General features: G+C 52.2%; 1 protein-coding gene across 1 annotated transcript in view; it reads left to right on the top strand.

Moving 5' to 3' along the window:
- NOTCH1 (notch receptor 1) overlaps nt 1-6861 on the top strand; it is a 41347-nt gene that overhangs the window by 1235 nt on the left and 33251 nt on the right. The window lies entirely within an intron of this gene.

The raw sequence follows: 6861 nt of genomic DNA, 5'->3' as shown, positions 1-6861 counted from the left end.
CACCCAGACTGGGTCTTTCTCCAAGCTGATTGTGGGGAAACGGATGTGTAAAGCGTTGGGACTCTTTGAAGGACCAACCGACCCACCGCAGCGATGGCCGATTCACTGCAGGCTCCCAGGGAACAATAACCAAGAGAAATGAATAAGACTCCAGCTCCCTTTTTAAAACTATTCCATAAAAGAAATGTGAATGGGCAAGGCTCTGTTTTCCGGCCAGATTTCCCCTCTGCCTGTTGAACACGGCCTGAGCTGTGAGCAGGCAGAGAGACGTTCCCACCCACCCCAAATTTCCAAATGGGAAGTCCTCGGCGGAGGAACCTGAAGGCATTTCCAATCCCAACCTGTTGAATGGCAGTTTCCCTTGACAATGTGTGTTGCTTTTTTGCAAATCCGCCTGGGTGCCGTTACTCTGCCCAGTCGCCGGGCACCTCCCGCCCCCTTCTCCAAGCTGAGCCCCCCAACCCTTTGGTGCAAATAAATCAGCAAATCAATCAGGCACATGAGCAATTTAATGGACAAAGGCTGGGTCCCTTTGTGAGGCACTAATGAATGCACGCCACTTTTTTTTGCACAGAAGCCCTTACCAACGCTTGACGCTCTAAATCTTGTTTTCTTTCATTCAAAGAGCGACAGCTGGGATTCGGTCGAAATTCGGCAGCTATTGTTAAGGGAGGCAGATTAATGCTGTGTGACTAATCATGTATGGCTTCCCAGAATGCCCAACCCTCCACCCCCTCCCCAACCTTGCACCCCTCCTTTTCCTTGTGGTCATTCTTTCCTTTTTTTCTTAAGTCTCTGCAACTCCTGATTTACATTTCATGTGCAGATGGTGATGGAATCTAATTAGACCTGATGTGTGCGAGCTCTATTTGGAGAAGCCTCCAAAGTAGGCTCGGGGTGGGTTGGGCTTTTTTTTAAGAGAAAAAGTTAACTTTAAAGAAGTTCTTGGTTGCTGGCTGTGAATAACCACTTCTCTCTTGGCTGCAGATGCCTTGTGAGCGTGTGTGAGTTATTTTTGCAGGAGCTCAAGGTGTGTGCTCTGGCTGTGTGAAAGCTCTTGTCCCGTGCAGGGCGATGGGGGCAGATACTGGAGGTACAGCCAGACTGAAGGAGGTGCAACTTCCCAAGTTACCTGATAGCAACTCACAAAATCCCGGTTTTTCACTTTGTTTGAATATCTCTTGACGAGGAGCTTTGCTTGCAAGCTTCTTAAACAAAGCAGAGCCAAGAGCACAAGATAGCAGACACAGAAAAGCTTGGCACTGCCCTTTGGCGCCTGCGTGAAATGCACCATTTTGGCTGCTGGCCACATCTCTGCTCGGCCTGGCACTTAACAAAGTTTGGCCATAAAGCCCCTTTGTGCTGCCCCCACAAATCCAATTAGAAAGTGGAGTGAAATAAATAGTGTACGAGGGGGATGCTGCTCCAGAGGACGAGTGTCCCAGCACTTGTGGCGGGACAGAGCTCGTTGGGTTACGTGAAGCCAACTCTGATAACTCCAAGCCCAGGTTATCAGCCCTGCTACGAAAAGGAAACTGCCAGTGCAAGACCAGGAGCTTTCTCTGCTTTTTGTTATTTTACAAAGATAGTTTGTAAAGCTCCAGGTGCCTTATCTTGCTTGTCCCTTTGCCAGGCGGTGCAGGGCACGCAGGGCTTTAATTGAGTGGAGGGACCAAGCATTGGATTGGAGGGCTTGAGACAGAAGCCCCCTAATTAGGCTCCTTTGGAGCTGCTCTCCATCTTGGCAGGGTTATCCGGGTCTTTCAGTGCAGGCAGAGCAGCAGCAGGTTTGTGGGTCTTGCACACACCCCAGCTGAAGGCTCTGGGTGTTTTTGTCCCAGAGCTGGAGCTTTAAAAGGTCCAGGCTGGAGTTGGTGGCTGCTGCGGGGCTTGGCGGGAGGTTCTGTGGTGCTGGGGAGCTGTGGCATCCCAGAAAAGGCTCTTGCCTTGGACTAAGGCATTTTCCCAGACTAAATGAGAAGGTTTTTCCAAGAGGTTGTTTTTGACTTCTAGTGATAGCTCCTAATTAGACTGTTGGATAACTCTAGCTTTGACTGGCATCCCTGCAAATGAGCCGGGCTGATTTTAGCTCCCTGTGTCATGTGACATTTATTCCCAGGACCTCCCTTGCTCTGCTAGTTAAAAGCAGATGGCATTGAAAGAGGGCTGAGCTTCCAGCCCTGCCCCACCAGCCTCTCACCATTAAAGCCAGAGGAGCCGTGCCTGGGTTCTCCTCTTGCTCAGAGAAGCAAAAGAGATGGTGGAGGGAGAGAATAAGTTAAATTAATCACTGGGCTTGTGCTGAAAAGGGGGAAAAGTCAGTTTGCTAAAGTACTTCCTCTGTTTATGAATCAGCACAGCGTTGTCGTTCAGCCAGGGCAGTGGCTCCTGAGCTGGTGCCCGTTGCCACCACCAGCTTCCACGGGCAGCGGGCCAGAAACATGGGAAGAAACATTCTGAAGGGGGCCATGGCGGGAAGAGGTGATTATTTTAGCTCAAAACTCTTTCAGGAGACAACCAGGAAGGCAGAGGAGTGATGTGAGCCCCGCGAGTTTCTGTGCCCTTCAAGTTATTCAACTGCTCAGTCATTGTTATCTCATTGTAAAGGGCGGAAGTTTCCTTCTGGTTTGGTTTTTCTCATGTGCTTTAACCCAACGTTATTTCCATGAAATAATAACAAAGAAAAAATGCAGTCTTGGTGCTGGAGAGGAAGAGGGTGGAGTGTTGAACAATCAACCAGAGGAAGCTCTTAAAGAAGTAGAGGAGCAGTGATTCAGCCATGTTGAGAACTCTTGCCGGCTCTTTGGAGTCTGATCTCATTCTCGGAAAGAACAAGGTGGAAATGGGTAAGAGGGGAGATTAAAAATACCAAAGTGTCACCTGTTGTGGATTCCAGTGGAATAGAAACTGAAGCCCAGCTGCTGAGGTCATTGAGACAGCAGTGGGGGTTTTAGCTGTTGTCTAAGAGAATCTGTTTGTGTCTCTGCTCTCTGCAAGGTGCCTCGATGGTTATCAGTTGTCTCAGGTGGTCCCACTCACTTCTGCTCTGCATCCTTGGGGTTTTATTGCTTGGGCTGAGGTTGTTTGCTTGGTTTGTCCATGGCTTGGATACCTGTGGTGGCCAGAGGGTTGTTCTGCATGGAAAGTGTTTGAGAGGAGATATCTCAGCAGGTCCCACAGTGCAGAGAGTAGCAGGAGAGATGGGGTGATGCAGAAGGGGTCAGGAACTCACAGTGGTGCTCATTACCTCACCTGAGTGGGGCTGTTCCCCACCAGGCACTCAAGCTGTGTGCTCACAGAATGGTTTAGGTCAGGAGGGACCTTTAAAGGTCCTCTGCAGTGAGCAGGGGCATCTTCAATCTCCATGGTCTCGTGGTGTGAAGCAGCACGCGGGGCTCTGCTGCCTGGGGCTGGAGGTCACTCACTCCATGGTATGGGTATGTTTTATTCCACCAAAATCTCTTCCATCTCAACACCTGACTCGCTGTCCTCCTCCCTGCTGGCAGCCACAGCACGTCCATTTGTTCCAGCTGATACCTCACCTCGCAGGCTATTATGGTTTGTTGTATGTAGCACGAGGGTGACACGTATAAGTCACTGCTAGGCCAGGCTATTCACCAATTAAGGGCTTGGACAACATCATCAGGAGGCAGTTAGCAAGTTTTAAAATAACATTGTTTGGAAATTAACCTGCTTTTTCCAGGCCTGGGGGTGTGGTGACCCTTGTTTTGCTCGTGTTGGTTGGTGTCCCAAGTGGTGGCAGCGTGTGTACATGAGTGGAATGTGAATTTTATAGGGCATCAGCGTGTTTAACGAGGGAGTAGCCCCAGGGTGCGCTTAGGGAGAGCTGGTGAGCTCTGGATCTGGATGGAGACTTCTCTGTGGTTAACGTGCTGCCAGGTGAAGGTTTTGCACCATCTGTTGGGGCTGCAGAGGGGAAGAGCCTCTGGGATGTAACTTAAACCCTGCTGGGAAAGCAGACCCGGTGCGGGGTCTGGGTTGAGTCCTGCCTTCTTCCTGGTCAAGAAGGTGTTCAGAGTCCCCTGCTGCACTCAGGGCTGTGTGCAGGCATCCTCGGGGACCTGCCAGGCTCCTTCTGCTGCCCGGGATGGGGCAGCACCAAGGGGCACTTGGGCTCCTCACTCACCACTCCCCAAGCTGGGCTATTCCTGCAGCTCTGCTTTGTGTTCAGAGTTAGAAAGACCAGCAGTCTGGAGAAGTGATGGTTTGGGATGGTTCCAGTTTCTTCCCAAATGGTGTTTTCATCTCATTACATGCCCCTGGCACGTGGTGCTGAGCCCTGTGCCTGGGTGATGGTGCTGCATCCCCCCCATCCCAGCAACTGTGCCCAAATCCCTCTGCCTTGCCCAAATCCTGATGCTGCCTTGCTGCAGGGTGCCCTCCTGAGCCTGGATTTCCTTATTCCAGAGTTCTGGAATAAGGTCAGAAATCTGCTCTGGTGTCGAGGGGAAATGCTGGATTTTTGATCTGTTGGGTCTCTGAGTGTGGAGGCACCCAGGAGCAGAGAGGTGTGAGGGTCAGGCCCTGCTGGCTGGATTTTACAGCAGAGCTCCTGTGGGAGGTCTTTGCAGCATCCTGCTGGTCCCAGTGACTCCAGACCATGGCAGCTCCCCAGGACAGTTAGAGGTGCCCACCTGGGAACTCCCCAGGGTTTAACACCTTGTGCTGGTAGAGCAGCTCAGCACTGCTTCCAGCTGAGCATCTGGCCAGGTGTGATGTTGCCTGTCCACACCTGGACACCCACATCTGGACTCTGCCTTCCTCTCGTGCACATCTGGTGGGTCAGGTCCTCTCCTGTCACCTCCTCATGGGCAGGTCTGTGTTACAGGACAGTGTTGGGGTTTCCACATATCTCAAGCAATTTGCTGGTGGTTAAAAGGGTGACCATGGAACTGTGGCATAGTTTGTGTTAGAAGTGACTTTAAAGGTCTTGTTCCACCCCCTGCCAGTGTGCAGGGACACCTTCCACTAGCTCAGGTTGCTCCAAACCCTGTCCAAGCTGGCCTGGGACACTTCCAGGGATCCAGGGGCAGCCACAGCTGCTCTGGGGCTGGAGGTTCCCATTGGTAAATGCAGTGCTGGGTGCGAGAGATGCAGGAATAAAACCTCTGTGAGGTGTTGGGGATGGGGGAGAGATGTTTGGCTGGGCTATATGGAGGGCTCTGCCCCCAGAAAGAATATTTTCAGTTGGAAACAACGTACCATGATCGCTGAGCCCAACTCATGCCTACCACATGCAGCAGAATTCACGCTGTGCTTCAAGCCAGCCATACCCAAAACCAGTTCTGTTGGGAATCCCAGCACACCCTGAGCTGGAAAGGACCCACAAGGACCATTGAATCCAACTCTTGGCCCTGCACAGAACAAACCCAGAATCGCAGTGTGTGCCATGGGAGCAGGATGCTGGTGAGCTCAGGGTGTGCCTCCCTCACACTGCAGTAATTAATGTCTGCTTAAAGCTCTCACCCGTCACGTCCTCCCCTTCCCCCCGTGGCAGCCTGGAGTTAATATTGGAAAAGCCAGTTAAACAGTTAATGTTTAGGCCATGGTTATTAGGCTCTTGCACATTTCCAGCAAAGGGAGCCGAGTCGCATTTTAATGGGAAACTTTCATGCTCAGTCAAGTTGCAAAAATTTATTTGCGCCGAAGTAATTTTCTTTTAACAAGTTTTCACCCTAATTCCCTTCCCCAAAACCTGGATTTAATGGTATTTATATGGGAAATGGATTTATTAAGTTTTAATGATGCTATAACGCTGCCCTTATTTAATAGAAGGGGCACTCTGCAGACGAGTGGGCTGGGAGGGCTGGGGGCCACAGGGGCACCCAGGGGTGGGCAACCTGTGCCTTTGGGCTTGGTTTAAACTCACCATGGCTGAGAGTGGCAGTGCCAGCTTTGCTTTACCCTCTGGGCTGTGCAGGATCTGTTGTCAGGCCTGAGTTTGGCATGCTGCTGCCAGTTCCTCCTCATCCTCTGTGGTGTGATGTGATGCTGTCACACCTGTCCCCAAGAGGAGCAGGGCAAGGAGCCCTTGGCTCTGCAGCTTTTGGCTTTGTCAGCAGGGTGATGGGGACCTCAAGGGCCACACACTCCCTGCTGGCATCACTGCCTGGGGATGGAGCATTTGTGAATGTCCCGTGGTTTATTTTAAGGAATTTTCTGCAGCCATGGAGGAGAGCATGTCCTCAGCGGTCCCATCCTGCTGGAGCATCCCTGCTTGAGTGGAACAGGATGAGATCTTCCCAAAGGCTCTCCTGACTGGTGAAGCCATGGGCTGGCTCCTCTGGAGCAGGTGGAGGAATGTTCCTGTCCTCTGGGATGCTTTGGGGCGGGCTGGGAGAGTGACCCCACGGGGGAGCAGCAGGGACGGGGAGGGGCTGTCCCCGGCCCCCAGCCCCTATTAAAATGTTAGACACAGGCCTCCAAGTCAAAAGGCAGGGCGACAGACCGCCCTTTCACAGGGCCTGCTGCTCCCCACAAAAGGGGGGTTTCCAGGGGAGGGGGGCAGAAATGCGGGCTGCGGCCGGAGGGCAGAGCCGCCACCATTGTCCCGCTCCCTCGGCGAGGGCGTCATGTTGACACAGGGATTTCTGCCGGCAAAAGGTGTCAGAGGAGGCACAGGCTTCCCTCCCTCTCTGCTGTTTCCTTGGTTAAACTCGGCAGCAGCAGAAATCCCGGGATGCAGATCCCAGGAGCTGATACCCATCCACTCCCGGCTCCTTAAGCACATGGTTTCCAAGTGGGCAAGAGTTTTGTTGCTGATAACTATTTCTGGGAGTTTTGCTTGCAAAGGGAGACCAGCAGCTCCATGGCTGTGAGGTGGAGGGGAGCTGGAGCCAT

The sequence above is a fragment of the Geospiza fortis genome, unplaced genomic scaffold, assembly GCF_000277835.1.
Source record: "Geospiza fortis unplaced genomic scaffold, GeoFor_1.0 scaffold27, whole genome shotgun sequence".
NCBI lineage: Eukaryota > Metazoa > Chordata > Aves > Passeriformes > Thraupidae > Geospiza > Geospiza fortis.
Note: the sequence above shows the minus strand (reverse complement) of the source record. Positions and strands in the feature narration are given on the sequence as shown.